Source organism: Carcharodon carcharias, chromosome 17 (genome assembly GCF_017639515.1).
Source record: "Carcharodon carcharias isolate sCarCar2 chromosome 17, sCarCar2.pri, whole genome shotgun sequence".
NCBI classification, from domain to species: Eukaryota; Metazoa; Chordata; class Chondrichthyes; order Lamniformes; family Lamnidae; genus Carcharodon; species Carcharodon carcharias.
This window is the reverse complement of record NC_054483.1, coordinates 119,273,728-119,294,777: the sequence shown is the minus strand read 5'-3', so window position 1 is coordinate 119,294,777 and position 21,050 is coordinate 119,273,728. Positions and strand designations below refer to the sequence as shown.

At 45.6% G+C, this 21,050-nt stretch overlaps 1 long non-coding RNA gene across 1 annotated transcript in view; it reads right to left on the bottom strand.

Moving 5' to 3' along the window:
- LOC121289752 overlaps positions 1-17,582 on the bottom strand; it is a 30,278-nt gene extending 12,696 nt beyond the window's left edge. Inside the window, exons 1-2 of the long non-coding RNA XR_005945639.1 lie at positions 17,510-17,582; positions 16,996-17,093 (exon numbers count right to left, since the gene is read on the bottom strand). This is a non-coding gene — a long non-coding RNA (uncharacterized LOC121289752). The remainder of the gene's footprint in view (positions 1-16,995; positions 17,094-17,509) is intronic.
- Between the last annotated feature and the right edge of the window lie 3,468 nt (positions 17,583-21,050).

Genomic DNA, 21,050 nt, shown 5'->3' with positions numbered 1-21,050 from the left:
CACAAGGTGTTTTTCTTATCATGTTTTGTCCTCTCCAGTGAAGTGTCCTCCTTTCTTGCTGGACTGCACTTTAGCTTCTCCAGTCAAGGAACAAACCTGGGCTCATTCTACCAATTGATTTACAAGGTTGTCAGCTCTTTAGCCAACCAGAAATAATTGGTTGGCTCCTGTTAACATCATGCTGTCTGTCTTTCAAATAAATAAATAAATAATCAGAGAAGTCGAGAAAGCTAAAATTTCCCTCAAATTTCAAAAGAACTGCTGCTCATTATCCAGCATTAAGAAAATTCTAATGTCAATCTGCAGAGCAGTAAAGCAGAGGCTGACCAAAGGGTTTATGTTAATATCACAACCTCATCGCAGTAACCACCATATAAAAGAATTGCTCCTGTTTCTGTTAAACGTTGTTACAGCTCATCAATATCTGGCACTGTACTATATATAGCAGTGTGTAGCATAACCTTCTCTAACTCCATTCTTCTCAGAATGACAGTTCGACACCAGCCTCAGGTTCTGATTCCACGTGAGCAGATCTTTCTGAGCGAAACTAATTATACTGGCAATTGTATGGCTATAAGGGGTCACAATGGAGCTGTTTGTATGCAAATTTACTGCCCGTGCTGTACTCACACACATGTGATTGATTTTGGTGTTTTGTTGGGCGCTATTTTTGTAAGCAAATATCATTACTAACATTTTAAGAATTTCAAACCCATATTAGCTGTATTTCCCCTGTGTGCTTGCTGCCTGTGGGAACCTATCACTAACAGGATGAGAACAAGAATAGATCCATGGAGAGGTATAATCAAAGATTTCACAGATGAGTGAGATGTACAAGCAAACAATATGCACGCACGTAGGACTAAGCAGGACATCCTTATTTGATTTTGGTTGCAGCACTTGTATTGGAATTTATCTAGTGTATAATGAGGCAAGAAAATGCTATAGGTTTATCAGCTGACAGGTGCACACCAACACAGTGTCAAAGCAGTGCAAAAACATTCCTTTGAAATTGGTTCCTTTGCCCTTGATTTTGACAGTGCCATGTGACATCCTGTTTAACAGGCTTGTGGACTGACAGATTTCCTGGGCTAAAAGTGACAATAAAATGAAGCTTATATCCTAGAACTCAAACATATGTTTTATACACTTTAAAAAAGATGATTAAATAAATATAGAAAGTAATCTATGCGACAAGGATTCCTTCTTTGCGCATACAATGGAGCGTTAAAATCACCTTGATATTAAAATTTCTCACCCTTACTTTCATGGCCCCACCTCTCTGTAATCTCCTTCAGCCCCACAACCCTCGGAGATACCTGTTCTCCTCTAATTCAGGTCTCTTGAGCATTCCTGATTTTAATCTCTCCACCATTGGTGACCATGCCTTCAGCTTCTTTGGCTGAAGCTCTGGAGTTCACTCCTGTCATTTGTTATAATGATATAGGCGCCAATCACTCATGAGGGATTGGGGAAACACTTTATGGGTTCATTTATTTAGACTAAGCACATGGGAATATTTATACGTAGGAAGAATGTTTGAAGACATCAGCAGCAGAGCTGTGTACGTGTGTGTGCTCTGCTCACAGGAAAAGTGAAACTAAGGCGGGATCACATGACACACTTCCCTTCTCATGACATCATGCTGCTATCTCTTAAAGGCATGTTACAACAGCTCCCTACACCTCTCTACCTCACTTTCCTCCCTTAAGACAGTCTTTAAAATCTAACTCTTTGACCAAGCTTTTGGTCATCTGACCTAATATCTCCTAATTTGGCTTGGTATCATACTTTGTTTTATAATACTCCTGTGAAGCACATTTTAGGATATTAAAGGTACCAAAATTTAAGATGTTGTTGTTGCTTTATTATTTGTTAAGTAAAACTGCCTTGGAGAGAAATGCAATAGAGTTACTCATGGCCTGGAGTTCATGGCGTGAAACAAGTATCCTTGTTTGCATGCTATGTACTGTAGATTAATTTCATAGAGATGCCTTTATATAATTGATATAATCTGTGTGGCCCAGTACTGTTCCGATAACTTCAGCAAAATGAACCTGAATGGCTGGACTTGAAGCCAGCACCACACCAGACTCCAGCCTAGCGTGAGAATTTACAGTAGACTCTATAAGGGGCAGAGACTCAGGCCCAACTTTTCCAAGGCCTGTGGTGTAAGGGGGAATGGGGATTTCAAATGTCAGAGGTCTCACTTCTCTGACCTCAGTCAATGGAAGCAGGATTGGCAAACAATACATCCAAGTTATGTACCAGGTGCATCAGGCTGCGAAATGGCCTTAGAAGCCTCGAATGGAATCTAGAAGAGGAATCTCAAATAAGTCTTTTTCTCCCCAATGTAAATGTGGCCCTTTACAAAGATGATCATGATGGGGTTGAGTGGTTGGATGGACAGATTGAAACTCCACCCAGACCCAATGACCTGAGCCAGACTTTCCAGCCCCCGTTAAGTGGAAGGTGCTTTAAATGTGCCATAATGGCACATTTGCCACATTAATTAGTTGACTTCCCCGATCATGGGATGAGTGGCAGGGAGTCCCAGGCACTTACCCCAGAATGCATACCCTCCACTTTCAGACATTGGAGACAATCATGTTTCATAATATAATAAATAGAAATACTTGTAAATAACAATACAAAACTTTCCCCTGGTTATAATTATGTTTCTCTGCATACACAATGTCTGTTCCATGTGTCTGGCTCAATGCCCTCATTAAAGGTTCAGTGGGCAAATGTACTATGTACTGCGACATACAGAAAGTTTCCAAATGTACCCAAACGATGCCAGATTCGTTCCCTGCTGTGTGCTAAATTGCCCAGTCTTAGCAAGAGTGGTTGTGATAAACCGCAATTAATCACAATGTCCGTGAGCTATAGAGCAAAAATAGAATTAGACAGTGTATGTTCTCCTTACCCCCCACTGGAAGCATTTGTGTGGGTAACTTAGCTCTGAATCTGTGCAATGGTCCAATCTATCAAACAGCCTACTGACACTCATTGATCAGGCTCTGGGGAGGTGAGGGGGCAAGGGAAATAGATTTTAGAGGATCTTTCAGACATGACTCCTGTCAACCTTTATAGATGAAGAATATGGGTCAGTGAAGAATAAGAGAAAGTCCTTTGACAGATCAGACATCAATTACACTGTTGGAGACATAGTTAATCTCCTGGCAAAGTCAAAAACAAAACCACAGTAAAACTTGCAAGAAGATAAACTCTGTAGAATATCTCCCTGACCTCTAATCATTGATCAATACTTCAGAAAATCAGGCTATCATGATTTACTGCTTTACTCAAGCATGATCTATTACAGGTGGCATTTCTGTGTCCTGAAGTGTACAGTGACTATTACATTTGTGAGGTTATATGATCATTTATATCTCTACTTATCTTTGTAATCTTCAGAGATAAAAAAGAAAAGCTGTCAAAATCAAACAGATTTGCAAATACACTACTGGGGTGAGAATGGATTTTTTTAAAAAATATTTTGGGGAATATTATGTTATTCTGTAAAGAAAGCTGGGTGTCTGTATTTGTGTGAGATTTAATTATGCTGGGCAGAGTTTGATAGGAGTCAGATTGTCTGTGGGGTTTGGGAACATGAAAGTAATAGAGGTGTTAAGTTTGAGCTATAAGTAAATCGGTTAGGTCTAACATTTGCATTTTTAGATAAGTTGAGTTCTTGCTTGAATAGCAAAGTGGAGTCAGAGCTGATAAGAAACATGTTTGCATTTTGCAGGAGTTCCATGGGTGAATAGTAATGGGGATATTATACTTTATTGACCCAAAAACAAAGTCAAGATGGAAACATGAAAGATCTTATATTTGGAAGCGCTTGAGTTTCAAAGAGGTGTGAGAACAATGAAACTAAGATGAAAAGTAAAAAAGGTATATTAGAGTTATTGTGGATAAAAACAGAATTACCTGGAAAAACTCAGCAGGTCTGGCATGACCCTTCAACAGAAGGGTTGTGAAGACTCGAAACGTCAACTCTTTTCTTCTCCGCCGATGCTGCCAGACCTGCTCAGTTTTTCCAGGTAATTCTGTTTTTGTTTTGGATTTCCAGCATCCGCAGTTTTTTGTTTTTATTACTGTGGATAATGTTGAGCTATGGATGGCTGGAGATAGATGGAGTTGTTTGAGCTGTTGAGATAGCTGGAGCTCTGGGCTGGGAGAGGATGCAGTTTGAATCATCCACCCAGTCAAGCCAGCAAAGTCTTGGGCTTGATTCCTTTGCAGATTGGAAGATGGTAAAGGTCATGTGGTATGCCCTTATTGAAACTACAGCAGTTTGCCTTGTGTAATATGATTGGATTTCATAGTAGACATCTATAAGGAAGAGTAGCCTGGAAGATGTTTACTTGTGGGTTTGACCAAGTAGAGAGTTTTGGGAAATGTTTTGTAAGGCCAGCCTTCATTGTGTAACAGTAATCTTGTGTGCTTAAGTTTTCTTTTTTTGTTAATAAAACTTTTACTTTTAATTTTTGAAATCCCAGAAGTGTTACTGGACCTCTTACTGCTGAGATCAGTACGTCTTCTTCTTGATTCCAGAATACAAAACAAACGGTGTGGCCTGGAAGCCAAGTTTCCCTCTGGGATTTGGTTTGCACAGCAGTTGGCACCGGCTATGGTCATAACACTGGTCAATCAGCATCTGAAAGTGATTCCCTGCTGCCTGTCTTAGTTGTTCTCATTACTCTATTGCTGCAATGCAGTGCTCCCTCAGTGAGTTCAGCACTGGTGGTGGAACAGTGCCTGGGCTCAGTTCAAGGCTTCTGGGATACTCACAGTTGACGGTCTCCATGAATTTGGTCCAAGAGGATCCCAAAAGCAGATGGCAACAATTCAGCATCTGCTCAGGGTCAATCTGGTCAGCTGATTTTCCGGCACCATTGGTTCAGGGAATGGTGAGGTTGCATAAGTACATGAGAAATAGGAGCAGCAGTAGGCCATTCAGCCCCTCGAGCCTGCTCCGCAATTCAATAAGATCATGGCTGATCTGCTTGTGCTTTAAATCCCACATTCCCATCTACCCTCGATAACCTTTGATTCCCTTGCCAAACAAGAATCTATCTACCTCTGCCTTAAAAATATTCAGTGACCCCACCCCCACCACCTTCTGAGGCAGAGAATTCCAAAGTCGCACAACACTCTGAGAGAAAAAAATTCCCCTCAACTCTGTCCCAAAAGGGCGACACCATATTTTAAAACAGTGCCCCTATTTTGCAGACATGCTGTCACCCCTGGGAGAGGGCAACCTGTTTTCCAGCTTATCCAAAGAAATGGTGGACCCCAGAGCCATCCTGGCTATGTTATGAGTATCCCACAGAAATGTTACTGCTGGTACCACTGACTCCAACAAGGTGAGCCCAGGTGTGACACCCACTGAGGTGACCACATGCTCCATGTTTTACTAAAGAGTGTTAATGCCACAAAAAAATCTTGCATTTATACAGCACCTTTCATGACCACCAGAGGTCTCAAAGCAGTTTATAACCAATGAAGCACTTTTTAAGTGCCATCGCTGTTGTAATGTAGGAAATAGAGCAGTCAGTTTGCTCACAGCCATCTCCCACAAACAGTAATGTGCTAATGACCAGATAATCTGATTTTGTAAGGTTGATTGAGGGATAAATATTAGCCTGGACACTGGGGGTAACTCAATTGTTCTTCTTCAAAATTGTGCCATTGGATCTTTTACAGTTTAACATCTCATCTGAAAGACGACATCTCCAACAGTGCAGGACTTTTTCAGTTCTACACTGGAATGTCAGTCTTTATTTTTGTGCTCATGTCCTGGAGTGGAGTTTGAACCCAGAATCTTCTAACTTATAGTCAAGACAGCTACCAATGGAGCCACAGCTCCTAAACCCAACACAAGATTGCGGTGGGCTCCTCTATACTCTCCGACATGTTCTGGAAGCTCCCTGACAGATGGTCCAATCAACTGAGAAATTGTTGTTGCATTTTCACCAAAGCAAAGCAAATTACAAGTAATTATGACAGAAGAACTGAACATTATGAAAAGATAGCACAAGTTTGATAGATCAAGACTGCTTCAAGGAGTTGAGATCTCTAGAAGGAAGTTCCAGAGGCAAAAGTATAATGATTTGGAAACAACGCAGGATGAAAGAGTCGAAGCTGTAGAGTTCGCTTCTAGTGCATGAGACAGAGACTATAGGCGGGATTTTCCAGCCCTGCCTCCTCTGGGATCATCTGCTCCTGCCAAAAATCAATGGGCTTTTGGCTGGGCCACTGAATCCCCCATGGTGGGTCCCACAACGCTGGAGCCGAAAAATCCCAGCCTATGTTAACATTCAGGGCTCATTTGGATAGGTGAAGAAACAAAGGAGATGAAGGAATTTGGGAAAAGGATGGGTAAATGTGATTAGAATTTTTTTGCCCGTATTTAGAATAAGTGCCAAAACACATTGGGCCTAACAGCTGCACAGAGAGTAGGAAGACTTTCCTTGACTGTCCTGGTGAGGTTGTTAAGTTTCTTCCTTCACTGCAGACAGGCCCTGTGACCTCTCAGCCTCTCTCTATTTCTACTGGCCAACTTAAGGGGACACATTCTGTCCATTGAAGAGAAAGACGAAGGCCATTTCACACTCACCTACAAACACCCCCTCGGCTGCACCAGGAATCGGGGGGGGGGCCCTGACCCACCTCGTTCTGCCTGCTGCATCAATGATTTGCTCCTCACTTTAAAGAGCTGCAGGCTGCCCTGAAGCAACAGCACCCTCACTTGACCCACCCCCCACAGCCCCCACCCCCCCCCCCACCCCCCCCCCCCCCCCCCCAACCACCCCGAATCCACAGGGTGCCTATAAGGAATGTGATTGGTGTTGATGGTTGCTTTCAAATGAAGCTCCATCACAAAACTCAACTGAGTCTCCTGCTGATCTCATCTTGAAAAAAGAACAAACACTGGCCTCCTACTAGCCCCATATACGCTCAACCCAAGAATTGACCGCCTCCCCTTCCCCAGCCCCCCTGCCCCCCGGCACTCTGAGAAGGAAGCTAGTGTTTTGAGTAAAGCTCAAACAACCTGATCAGTTAATTGTCATTATAGTGACTACAAACCATTACAGGCCATGCCTGAAATATTAAATAAAAACAGAAAATGCTGGAAAAACTCAGCAGGTCTGTGGAGACAGAAACAGAGTTAACATTTCGGGTCCGTATAACCCCTCTTTACAACAACATGAACTTGCATTTATATAGCACCTTTAACATATTAAAACTTTGAGGTGTTTTACAGGAGCTTTATCAAAACAAATTTGCCACTCAGCTACATAAGCAGGTGTTAGGAGAGATGCCCAAATGCTTGGTCAAAGATGCATGATTTAAGGCCCATCTTAAAGGAAGAGAGATAGGCAGAAAGAAAAAGAGATTCAGGAAAGAAGTTCCAGAGCTTAGGCCCAGGCAGTTGGGAAGAGCAGCCAATAGCAGCGTGATGCAAATTGGGGATGTGCAAGAGTCCAGAACTGGAGGAGCACAGTAACCTACAATGGAATTGTGGGGCTGGAGGAGGTTACAGAAAATGGGGTTAAGTTGTGGCAAGATCTGTTATACACTTCTAAAGTTTCTCAATTTTAGTTTTTATCACCTTCAATTTTAGCCCTTAACCTGCAATTAATGAAACTGTTTACTTTAGATATGCCAATTACATAGGAACATAGGAGCAGGAGTAGGCCATTCAGATTGTTGAGCCCGTTCCACCAATCAAAGCGATCATGGCTGATCATCTAGCTCTGCCATTTTTCCCCACTATCCCTTGATGTCATTTGTATAGCTGTGTACATACAGTGTTAGCTGATGTTGTTTGTTTCACATATCCACTATTCTCTGGGGAAAGGTTTCTTCTAGTCTTCAACCTCACTTGAGGTTAATCATTTTTGTATTTGTTTACCCTCACATCCTAAATTGAAAACTGTTAAATAATCTACACTACCCACACTTCCCTCAACTCACAAGCCATGACAGAAAAGTAATCATGGAAAGGAAGTTCTTACAGATTGAATCATTGTCCCAGATGCTGAAGTTAGAGTCTTGTACACAAAATAACTCTAGGGGGCTGTTTAATTTATAAAGAGTTGTGCACGTTCCTCTGGGCCAGCTACACTATTGGCCTGCCACATGCACCTTGTATTGCAGTGGGTAGGGGTCTTGTGCAATGGGTAACATTCCTGCCTCTGAGCCAGAAGCTTGGAGCTCAAGTCCTGCTCCAGGACTTGATGGCCATGGAAGGTGAGCTCATAATGTGACCAACAGGTTGATTGTCAACCTGTAAATCCTTCAGATACACCTATGGCAGGCAGTTAGAGTCTCCTGGTCAGCCAGAACCATGTGATAGCTACAGCACAACAGCCTCGCCACGTTAAAAGACTCCATGTGCAAGTTCTTGCCATCAGCTATAACTCTACAGCAAGCGTTCTCCCTTGCCGGGACTGCTGCTGCTGATGATTATGAGGAGATAAAGGTTAAGAGTCATATTACAGCTCTTAGAAGAAGCTTTATCTGAAAGCACTCCTATGTGTTCAGGATGGCATCAGGATCATGAGAATGCTGGGAGCAGTTAGGAAAAAGCAAAACATAATAATTCATCTAAATGAGACAGTAAATCCTACTCTTCAGAATTGGAGGTGAGCGGTACAGAATTTAGTTTCACAATGCAATTCATCTTCATCCTGCGCTTTTCTAAGATTTACTCAATCTTCACACACACTGGGCACATATTGGAACATTTTGGGCAGTTCTACAGGCTCAAAGCTTGCATTGGAGGGTCATGGACAGTGAGCCTATGGTTTATCTGGTACGCGCCCGCTGACTGACCTATTGCGCGACTGCGCGTTGACGTTGGCATGCTCGGCCATCGTCAGTGTACATAATGTCACCCTCGAGCAGGTCGGGCACGCGCCCAACCGCCAAGCAAAAAAATTCTGCCCATAGAGTCATAGGATGTTACAGCACAAAGGAGGCCATTCAGCCCATTGTGCTTGTACTGGCTCTTTGAAAGAGCGACCTTAGTCCTATTCCCTGCTTTTTCCCTTTAGCCCAGCAAATGTTTCCTTTTCAAGTTTATACTTAATCCCCTTTTGAAAGTTTTTACTGAATCAGCTTCCAGCAGCTATTCCAGATCATAACCAGCTAATTAAAAGAAATTCTCTTTACCTCCCCCCTGACTATTTTGCCAATTATCTTAAGGCTGCAATTATTGCTAACACCAGGCTTGTGCAGTCAGTTCTGATGCTCCCTTACGCCATAGCGAGCAATGGAGTCGGCAGCAGCCAGGATAAAAAATGGCACCGATCAATAATAATCAGGCTGTTTTCTCCTCTTGATCCGATTGCTTTGAGTTATTGGGAACATCTGTTATTTTCATTCCTACATCTGCACTTTGGATTTAAAGATAACATTCCCATTCATCATTCTTTGTTCATGTCAATTTAATTTAAATAAAAACAGAGAATTGCGGATCTGATTGTTTGATTATTGCTGAATACAACGCAGGAGCCTGTGGCGTACTTTCCCTTTAGGAGGAGGGGTTGGGGTCCTGGGGGGTAGTGAGGAGGAGATGGAGGAGGAGGAGGAGGACGATGAAGGGGATAGGGGTTGAGGAGGGGGGAGGCGATGAGGAGTTGTTGGGAATGAGAACTACCACTCTCCCCATGGACATGCTGACTCAGTCCCCAGGACACCTGCAAATACTGATACACTTAACAGGGAACCTCTGTAGATTACTGGCACATTCCTCACAGACCCACAGTGAATACTGACATCCTCTTTGGCGAGTGGACACACACCTCGACATGCCCTGTAAATACTGAGAGTCTCCCCAGGGACCCCATTTAAAATGGTGACATATTACTAAGGGATCCCCTGCAAATGCTGAAAGACTCTTGGGAAATCGCGTGTTAATGCTGAGACACTCCCTGGGAACCCCCGGTGAATTCTGTGTTCTGTAAGATGTATGGGAAGAACTGGCCTCTTCTTGCAATGAGGATCTTCAGTTCCCTACAAGTTTATACACTTCAGGCTCCCCAGGCTTAATGTTATCAGACCTCACTTGCCAAGTAGTGGCCCACTCTGCAAGTTTGCTTATGTCTCATATGGATGTTGCAAGATGTATTTCTGCGATACTCAAGTTGAAACAGGAGCTGATAACGAGTAACAATAAATAAATTTACCCCTCTCCAATGGGAGGATTTTTCGTCAAGATAGATGAGGTTCTATTGCGTAATAGAATTTCCTACACGTTGCTCTGAACTGCAGCTTTTCAGAAACCTTTGTCAGATTATCACTTGTTAATTACAGACATATTGCAAATTCACTGCATGGAATCCAGCCCACAGCGTCCGTTCCCACCAAAACTGTGCTGACCAGCTCCGCCTTAATCCCACTTCCCAGCTCCTGAATCATTGCTCTGTGGGTCGCGTGACACTTCTAGTGAATCTGACCACATCCTTCCTGAAATTCTGTGCCCTTGCTGCATGCTTTGCTCTGGCTGTGCTCAACCTAGTGTCTTATACAGTTCTAGTTTAACCTCTCTGCTCTTATATCTTGAGCTTTGACTAAGAAAGAAAAGTATGCCTTACACCTTCTAAACCACTTTACCTACCTGCCTAGCAGACACTCCACTTCTCCTCCATTCTCCTAAACTTCTCAAGTTAGCACCATTTCTTTTGTCATTCCTCATGTGGCCTCCCCGTCTCAGCCCTCCCTCCATCACCTCCATGCGTGCTGCCCCCTGAAGAGAGTCACATCCTCAGGTGACCAATAGTTTGCTCCATATGGCCCACCCTGACACATAACTATCATCAAACCTCTCTTCTGCTTCACTGAGAGGGTCCCTAACAGGGTTCACCAGTCACATCTGCAGCAGGGAGCTCCTGTCGCCGCTGATCCATCTGTAAATCTGAGACACCTGTGAGTGACACAACACCAGTGCATTGTGGCTGCTGACTGGTATTGCTCTGGTTCCTGCCACTTTAGCTTCTGGACAGCTATAGCAACCTGGACACTGAGCAAGTAGAAACCCCCAACTATGTCAAGAGGCAATCTCATTGCAATGTACAAAGATTGGAAGGGGCTTGATAGGGTAGCTGCTGAGAGATTGTTCTCATTGGTTGGGGAGTCTGAAATATGGGATGCATAGGGCGGAATTTTCTGTGCCCGCTGGCGTCGAGCGTGTTTGGCGGTTTGAGCGGAAAGTATAGTGAGAGGCCAAAAATCGGTTTCACAACGTCATGAAGCCAGTTTGCAATCGTCCGCTCTGCCCATCAATGGCGGCCATGCTCCCCACCAGGAACCTCATTGTAATACGTCTGCATATCATAAGGCCAACCCCCCCCAGAATCATCCTCCCCACCAAGCTGGATCATCCCAGCCCGTCGGCATGATTGCAGCGTGGGTTAGAAGAATGCTTGAGCCTGAGCTGAGAGCACAACATTCAGGCCGAAGCTGCCTCCAAAATCGGTCAAGCGGAGGAGGGCAGAGGTGGTGGGGTTTCAGGCAGCCACGCAACACACTAAGCTCTGGCCATCCTAGTGGTGGCCCAGGCTCTCTGGGATGTGTTAAGGGGCCTTCAGGCTTAACCAAGAGAGGTTCTTAGTGCACCCAAGCTAACCCACGTGTCTCTCTCTTTCATCCTGCAGGAGGAGTACATCAGGAGCATGGAGCCTGGTGAACTAGCTGTGGGTTTCGTGCCAAACAGAGTGGGGAAGAAGGAGAAGAGAGCAAAGGAGGTGCCTGGCAGGGCAGAGGGAGGAGCAGCAACTTAGGAAGAAGGGGCAGCTGGAGTTCCCACACAAGCCGCTGAATAGCCACTGAGAGCCATCGCTGGTCGGCACCTAACTAGACTCAGGGCCTATAGACGCCGCCTTGCATTCCTGCAGGTGACCGAGAACAAGTGTAGCAGAAGACTGCGCATGTCTAGGGAACTGGTTGTTACATCTGATGCAGGATGTTGTTGCAGGATTTAGCGCCACAAGGATGGGGGCACCACTGCCAGTGGCCGTGAGAGTGACTGCGGTGCTCAATTTTTACACCAGTGGCTCCTTTCAGGGCTCCACGGGTGACCTCTGTGGGATATCACAAGCCTCCACCCACAAATGCATCCATGAGGCCACGGACGCCATCTTTGAAGTCACAAAATTTTGTGCATTTCATCCAGCACCAGCGCAGCCAGGATGCAAAAGCGATTGGATTCGCCCAGATCTCGGGTTTCCCATAGGTTCAGGGTGCCATCAACTGCTCATGTGGAGCTTAGATCTATGTCACAACACATGGTCAACTATGTCAACTTCAAGGGGTTCCATTCACTGAATGTGCAGCTGGTGTGTGACCACCACAAACCCATCCTGCAGGTCTGTGCACAGTTTCCAGGGAGTGTGCACGACTCCTACATTCTCAGTCAGTCACAGATCCCTGAAGTCCTCCAGGGTCCACAGAAGCTGCAGGGTTGGCTCCTCGGGGACAAGGGCCACCCACAGAGGCCGTGGCTGATGACACCCGTGAGGCAGCCTCAGACTGCAGCAGAGCGACGCTATAATGAGGCTCATGCTGCAGCTCACAACTTGGTGGAGCAGATCATCGGGATGCTGGAGATGAGGTTCTGGTGCCTGGACCGGTCTGGTGGAACCTGCAATACAGTCCACAGAGGGTGACACACATCGTCATCGTCTGCTGTACCCTTTACAACCTGGCGCTGCAATGGGGGGAGGAGCTGACTGAGGAGGAGATAGAGGAGCTGGGAGTCTCCTCGGATGAGGAGATGTCGATGAGCTGAGGGTGTGGAAATCCTCGAAGGTGACGACGACGACGATGAGGCCCTTGCACTTGCCAGGTGAGGCAGGCGAGCTCGGGCAGTCTCACAGCTGCTGGATTTGTGGAGGATGATGACGACATACAGTGAGGAGACACCATAGATCCTCACATTGTATCTATGAATGTTTGACTCCAGTCTGGCTTATGGCAATGCACATACCCTCTGTGAGAATGCTCTTGTCATGGAGACACAGTGGAGGCCCTAATCATTGCTCAATTCCAGGAGGATGATGACCACATGCAGTGAGGACACTCCATAGATCTTCACATACCCTCTGAGAATGTCTGACTCCTGTCTGGCCGAGGGCAGTTTGCTTACGCTCTGTGATCAGGGTCATAACATGCAGATGCAGCCTTGAAACTTTGAATGCATCTGATTCTTTGCCCACCTTCAGCACCTGAGCCCTTCAGGATCACAGCATCACTGGTCACAGATGCTGAAGAGATGGGGACCAGCCCCACATTAAAGATGCTGAGAGCACACGGAGAGAATGAGGGAACTCTGTGACGCCTGCCCACTACATTCTGGCAGCAATGACCAGCACCATCGAGGTGCAGGCATCAGTAATGTGTCCAGGGAGTGTGAGGCTGGACCATCACTTTGGTCTGAAGGCTGCACAGACACAGGGAAGAGGCCCTGGACTGAGACACCTGCCTTTATCTTGTACAGAAAGGTTTCACATCTGAGTGACACGAACACTGCTCATCAGAACAAGGAGCCATAGGTAGGGAGACATTCTTGGAGTTTATTGACAATAGTGAACAGTATGTACAAGTGATTAACACCCATACCCAGGCTGTGTAACTACATTTTCTTAACAAGCAACTTTTTGCCTTTATCATTCCTCATCTCAATTCAAACTGCTCCTACTTCCTGGTTTCCTGAACTTAGGTCAATCCTCTCTGATGTGCTAATACCATCATTAATTAACAAAGCCACCCCTCCATCTTTTCCTAACTTCTTGTCCTTCTTAAATGTCACATCCCCTTCAATATTCAGGTCCAAATCTATGCCATCCTGCAACCATGTCTCTGTAATGGTTATCAGATTACACTTATTTATTTCTATTTGCATCATCATTTCATCTGTTTTGCTTCGAATGCTATGTGTATTTAGATACAGAGCCTTTAGTTTTGACCTTTTATTATTTTTGTAGCGTCTAGCTTTATCTGCTGATTTACACTTAGAATTGTACTCTGTCCCTTCCTGTCACAGTCTGTTTATCATTTCTCATATTAATAACTTTCTCTCTTGCCTTGTGTCTACCCTTTGGTTTGCCACATCTTCCCAAATTTGATCCCTTGCCCCCACTATTCAGTTTAAAACCCTCTCAATTCCCTAGTTATGATGCCTACAAGGACATGAGCCCCAGCACGGTTCAGGTGTAGACTCTGCCAGTGGACTCTCCCCATTACTGGTGCCAGTGCCCCACAAACCAGAACCCACCTCTCCCACACCAGTCTTCGAGCCATGCATTAATTTCTCTAATCTTATTTGTCCTATGCTAATTCACACATGGCTCAGGTAATAATCCAGAAATTATTACCTTTGAGGTCCTGCTTCTTAATTTGGTGCCTGGCTTGTCAAACTGACTATGCAGAACCTCCTTCCTGATCCTGCCTATGACATTGGTACCTACATGGACATGACCACTAGATCCACCTCCTCCCACTGCAAGTTTCTCTCCAGCCCTGAGCAGATGTCCTGAACCCTGGCACTGGGCAGGCAACACAGCCATCTGGACTGTCGCTCTTTACTACAGAGAAGTGTCAGTCCCCCTTACTATACTGTCACATACTATCACTACATCCCTTTTTGCTCCCCCTGCTTGGATAGCTTCCTGTACCACAGTGCTATGGTCAGTTTGCTCATCCACTCTGCAGCCCCCACTCTCATCCAAACAAGCTGAGAGAATCTCAAACCTATTGGACAATTGCAGAGGCTCAAACTCCTGCCCTCTGGGCCTCCTTATCTGCCTCACTCGCAGTCACACCCTCCTGTCCCTGACCAAATCAGAAGACTCTATCCTAAGTGGTGTGACTGCCTCCTGCTGTAAAACATCCAGGTAACTTTCCCCCTCCCTGATGTGTCGCAGAGTCTGCAGCTCAGCCTCCAGCTCAATGACTCTGAGCCAAGGTTCCTCAAGCCACAAACACTTACTGCAGACGTGTTTGCCCTGGTTCACAGTGTTATCCAGGAGCTCCCACATGCTGCAGCCTTGGCACAGCACCTGTCCTGACATCTTTGGTGTGTTTTAAGTAATTACTTTAATCATTAAAGTGATTAATTATATTAATCACTTATTTATGTTGTTTTCTTATATATTTTATTATCTTTACCACAAAATTGTGTACTATTTTAAACCTTACAGATAGAATAGAACTTACCCACTTAGCAGATATTCACCAAACAGCTAGCTCCTTTCCCTGTAGTTGAGCAAGAGCCAATTTCCATGGGGTGAGAAAAATAGAAAAAGGAAACAACAACCCCGCAACCCCCCCCCCCTCCACACCCCCCGCACCACCCCCTCTCCCCCAATCCACCCCCACTCCTTTCTCACCAAACTCCAAGTTATCACTCAGTTAGCTCAGCTGCAGATGGAGAGATGGAAGCAGGACACCTGCCAGGCCAGATGATAAGTATACATGGCAAATGTGGGTGGTGAGTGGTCCCATGGATGGGCTGAGGACAATGAAGGTGTGTGTGAGAGAGTGAATGGCGATGTCCCTTGAACTGGCAGTGAGTGAGATTCCTATGGATGTGCGATGGGTTTGTGAGTGTGTGAGTTGAGAGTGGAGAAGAGTGATTTACCCTGGCGGAACGGAGGAGATTATTCATCCTGTTTTGGCACTGGGCGGCTGCTCTTTTGTAGGGCATTGGTGCTGACCACAGCTGCCACCACCTCTCATACTGGAGTGGTGGTGTTGCTGACCCTCTTGCGTCCAGCATGGGGATAGAGGACATCACATTGGGCCCCCATGGCATCCAAAAGGCATTCGGGGGACACATCATTAACCCGGGGGGTGGGGGGGGTGCTGCAGGCTTCTTGCTTCTTGGGGCCATGTCTTTTTTGCAGCCGTCCTGGGCTGGAAGCGCCGAGAGGTTTGCGCGTGGCTGGAATTTACATCTGGCGCCCGGTGTGATGAAGCAGAGAGATGATGGCAAATGAGTGGCAGTCAGTCATCGAAACAGCACGTTTCCCGGGAATGCAATGTTAACGAGGCGGGATCGGAATGATACAGCGTTAAAAAGCTACCATTGCAGCCGGCTGGTAAAATGTCCCTTTTCCCACCCGCTACAACACTTAGTGCCAATCTGGGACCATTCCACCCACTGCCTCAGGATAAGGGGCTGATTATTTAGGACTGAGATGAGGAGAAGTTACTTCACTCAAAGGTTGTGAATCTTTGGAATTCTCTGCCCCAGAGTGATTGGAGGCTCGAGTAGACAGATATTTGGTCTCAGGAAGTTAAGGGATACGGGGACCGGGCGGGGATGATGGAGTAGGTTCAGTGGGCCATGTCGTGTGCAATCAACACCTTCAAGCTGCAGGTGATGGCAGGCTGGGAGATCCCATAACTGAGGTGGGTAGCTGCGTCCAATGAAATGGTTGGTCTGTCCATGACATATGATCGCCGCCCTTTGCAGGCATGCCTGCCTATGACCTCTTCTAAGTGAACATCCAGAGGGCTTGCCAGGTGAGAAACAAAGAAGAGAGCAGGTGCCAATGGCATCAGTTGAGACAGGCAATCAACAGTCAGCGCAATGGAGCTGAGTATGTGTGCAAAATCGCCACTGTTTAACAATAGGTTGAGGGGCTAGGGCACACTGGCTCTCTGAGCTACCACCCCCTGGGATCTGCGGGGTGTACTACATCATGGAGACTGACAGGCTCCTCCTTGTGATGGGGAATTGGGTGGAACAAAGAATCAGACAACAACATCCACAAGCTTGTACTAACACGGCACCCTTAACTTTGGAGGATGTGCCAAGGGGTATCCTGGAACTAACTGGTAAGCAAGATTTGACGATGAGGTACAGAAAGAGTTATTGGGAATGTGGGAACGTGCGCAGTGATGTGCTTTATGGAGTTAATGGAGCACGTGGAAGGTATGAAGCCTCGAATGCTGCTGTAATAATGATCTTACCGTCCTTGATGGCTTCAGTGCACATGAACAAAGGCCTGTCTAGTGATGCCAGCAGAGCCCCCAGCAACTCCCAGGTGACCTCCAACACCAGCTTGACCCTGCAGAGTGGGAGAAGAGACCGTTTGGATCAACAAGTCAGACTGTTACCAATAGATGGTGCATGTGACAACCTTCACTGAGTTCCCCCCTCCAAGGCAAACTAAGCACAAAGCACGTTGAAATGGATACTAGGCCTTCAGTCAATGTGGGGCAGAATGTATTTCAGATATATGGGGGTGGGGAAGCAGAGTTAGTGGTTAGCAGAGTTAGTGGCTAGCAGAGTTAGTGGTTAGCAGAGTTAGTGGTTAGCAGAGTTAGGGCAACAAGGAAAATCCTGTGCAAGCAACGCTACACCTGAGACTGGATAGGCAAGAGTAGAGGTAGGGGAGCATGGTCAGATGCAGACACGAAGGCGACCCGACGAGGGTGGTGAGGCCAAGGGTGTGGCTGAAATGGATGGGAAGGGGTATCTTACTTTGGATGCTGTTCAGGGGCATTGAGGCCAATGTATTCATCTCACAGACCTCGCTTGGAACTGTTTTAAACACAGGACGTTAGCACCTCAGCTCTTTCATTCATCACCTACATTGGAGAGAAAGAGTTACAGACATGTGTACTCGAATGCTCTACACAAAGAAATCCATTCATGTAGATTATTGTTGAGACGTAATGCAAATTGTCATTCAAACAGCAATGGTTCAGCTGTGTCACACTTGTATTCTGATGGCTGTCTACCTGCTGACATATTGACAACTTGGTATTGCTGACATCAAATACACTCTCGTCCTCGGCACAGGCCCTGGTGTCCTCCTCCTCCTCAGCTTCATCCTCCTTGTCCTCAGTGCACTCCTCCTCGGCCCACTCCTCCACGTCCTCAGTATCCTCCTCTTCCTCAATGTCCTCCTTTGCCTCATCCTCAGTATCCTCCTCCTCCTTGGCTTCCCCCCCCTCCTTGGTTTCTTCCTCCTTGTCTCGGCTCAGGAAGGCTGCAAATGCAGCACACACACAGGAAAAATGAGATGAAGGGCACACAAAGCTTTTCATAAAGATGGAAGGAGATAAAACGGACTCGCGCACAGGAAAGCAGTTCCTGGCCCTGGAGTAAAGTATAGGCAAGTAAAGCTGATAATGCAGGAACATACTGTCAGGGTATGGGCAGTGTACAGCAACCTTCTCAAGACAAATACCAATAAAAGTTACATTTCAATACTTAACATGACACAAATTATTGAAGACACTGCAGTACAAGGATCCAGTACATTAAGGGTTAACCTGGGACTGAGTACCGTGCCACCCACCAGTGATGTAAGAAGGCACCTGACCTAGAGCAGTTTGGTTGGCAGTTTGGAGCTGGGCAGCGACACATAAGGACACGTAAGGACACTCCATGGAGTCCTCTCCATACCTGTACCCTCTACTGTCAGTCTGTACTTAGTTCAGTAATGTTAATAAAGATGTCTTGGTAACTCTTACAAGACTGTTGAATGGTGTCTAAGCAGTACACACCATGAGCAGCGAGAACAGACACAGGAGCGTAGACAATGGTAGCAATGATTTCGTGGAAGCCAGAGGTTCTGAATGCAGTCGATTGAGATCACAGGAAAGGAGCAAAAAGCCATCGTTTTTCTCTCTCTCTCTCTGCTGGAAGGAATAATGACATCACCTTCCAAGAAATCGCACTGCAAAAAAAATTCGGATGAATTTCCTCTGGAAAAGCAGACTCAAAGGCCGGAATTTTCCGGCCCCTCATGCCAGCGGGATCTTCTGGATCCACTGATGTGAATGGAGATTTCAATGGCTGGCCGGTCCCACCTCGAGGGAACCCGCTGCAGGGAGGGCTGGAACATTCCGGCCTGAGTCTCCACTTTCAGTCTCTCTATCTCTGAAGCTTCGGCTAACTGCCAAATTTTGAAATTGGCACATGCCCAATCCTTCTGACCTTCAGCTTCAGGCAGGCCTTAATTGTGCATCACGTGATGTCACCACACACAAGGCCGCACCGATGTCGCTGCATATTTGCGTGATGACATCATTCGTTCATGGCAGGCAGGGCGCAGTGGAATGACATCATTGGCTTTCTGGGCACATGTGGGCCAGCGCACATGGCACAGACTGGTTTCAGCGGCCATCTCACATTGGCAGGAGTCGCAGTGTTACCTTAAATCTATGTCCTCTGGGCACCAACCATCCCACCATTGCTTTCAATCTAAAAAGGAAAATTATTTATTTTTGCCCACTGGCACCAGCGTCAAGTGCGTTGACAGCAAAGCAAAGTCATTTCTTTCGCATCTTCTATAATGATTCTAATTAATTAAGACTCACCTTCCATGGACGCGTCTGAATCAGCAGCTTCTCACTTCAATCACCTGTGATCATCAACCAAAAATTGCAATTTCAATATGTAATTTGCTAAAGTTTAGTTTATTAGCAGGGTATAACTTTCCATTGCTTTTGTTATAAATGGTTAATGAAGAGGCTGCTACTCAACAGCATCTCTGATGCATTACAATCCAGGGCAAGTTCAGCCTCTTCATTGGTAAATTTGGACATGCAACATTGGCAGATCAAGAATAATGAGCTTACTTTCTAGAGAAGCGTGAAATAAATTTGGTTTTAATTAAGTGCAGCTTATTTCAAGCTAAATCTGATTTACATAGATAAGCTATTCACTTGTTAGTTTTTATTTTAAAAAGTTATTTTGCACTTCTAACTGAAAGGTGTTTAACGCTCCTTGTGTATTCCAGACCATCTTCAAGTGTAAAAATAGCTGGAAAAATTCAGCAGGTCTGACAGCATCTGCAGAGAGAACACAGTTAACATTTCGAATCCATATGACTCTTCATCAGAACTGAAGAATCACTTCTGTTGAAGAGTCATGCGGACTCGAAACGTTAACTGTGTTCCTCTCCGAAGATGCTGTCAGACCTGCTGAGTTTTTCCAGCTATTTTTGTTTTTGTTTCAGATTTCCAGCATCCACAGTATTTTGCTTTTATCTTCAAGTGGAAGTGGTTTTCCAAGATGCTGGTGCTCAATGCTCTTGGATCAGCTCCCCAAGATGTTAGGCCCACTGGATACAGCAAAGGCCCCAATAACAAAAACAGCTGTGATGCTGATGATCTGTGCACCATTACTCGAGCTATTCCAGTGTAACTACAACACTGGCATCTACCCGACCAAGTGGAAAATTAACCAGGCATGCCCTGTCCACAAAAAGCAGAACAAATCCAATCCGGCCACATACCACCCCATCAATCTACTCTCAATCATCAGCAAACTAATGACAGTAAGTGGCACTTACACACCTGTAACCTGCTCAGCAATGCTCAGTTTGGGTTCTGCCAGGGTCACTCAGCTCCAGACCTCATTACAGCCTTGGCCCAAACATGGACAGTGGCTTGTATCCACTGGAGTTTAGAAGAGCAAGAGGTGACTTGATTGAAACCTTTAAGATCCTGGGGGGTCTTGACAGGGTGGATATGGAGAGGATGTTTCCTCTTTTGGGAGAATCTAGAACTAAGGGTCACCCATTTAAGACAGAGATGAGGAGAACTTTTTTCTCTCAGATATTAGTTAGTCTTTGGAACTGTCTTCCTCAAAGGGCAGTGAAATTAGGGTCTATGAATTTGTTTAAGGCAGAGCTAGATAGATTCTTGATTAAAAAAAGGGGATGAAAGGTTATCAGGGATAGACAAGAGGTTAGTTAGATCAGCCATGATCTTATTGAATGGCAGAGCAGACTCAAGGGCCGAGTGGTCTACTCCTGCTCCTAATTCGCATGTTCATATGTTTGTGTGGACAAACAAATTCACTCCCAGAGGTGAGGTGAGACTGACTGCTCTTGACTCAAGGTAGTTGACTGAGTGTGACATCTAGTAAAATTGTGGTCAATGGGAATCAGAGGCCAAAACTCTCCACTGGTTGGAGTCATGCCTGATACAAAGGAAGATGACTGTAATTGTTGAAGGCCAATCATCTCAGCCCCAGGGCATCACTGTAGGAGTTTCAGGGCAATGGC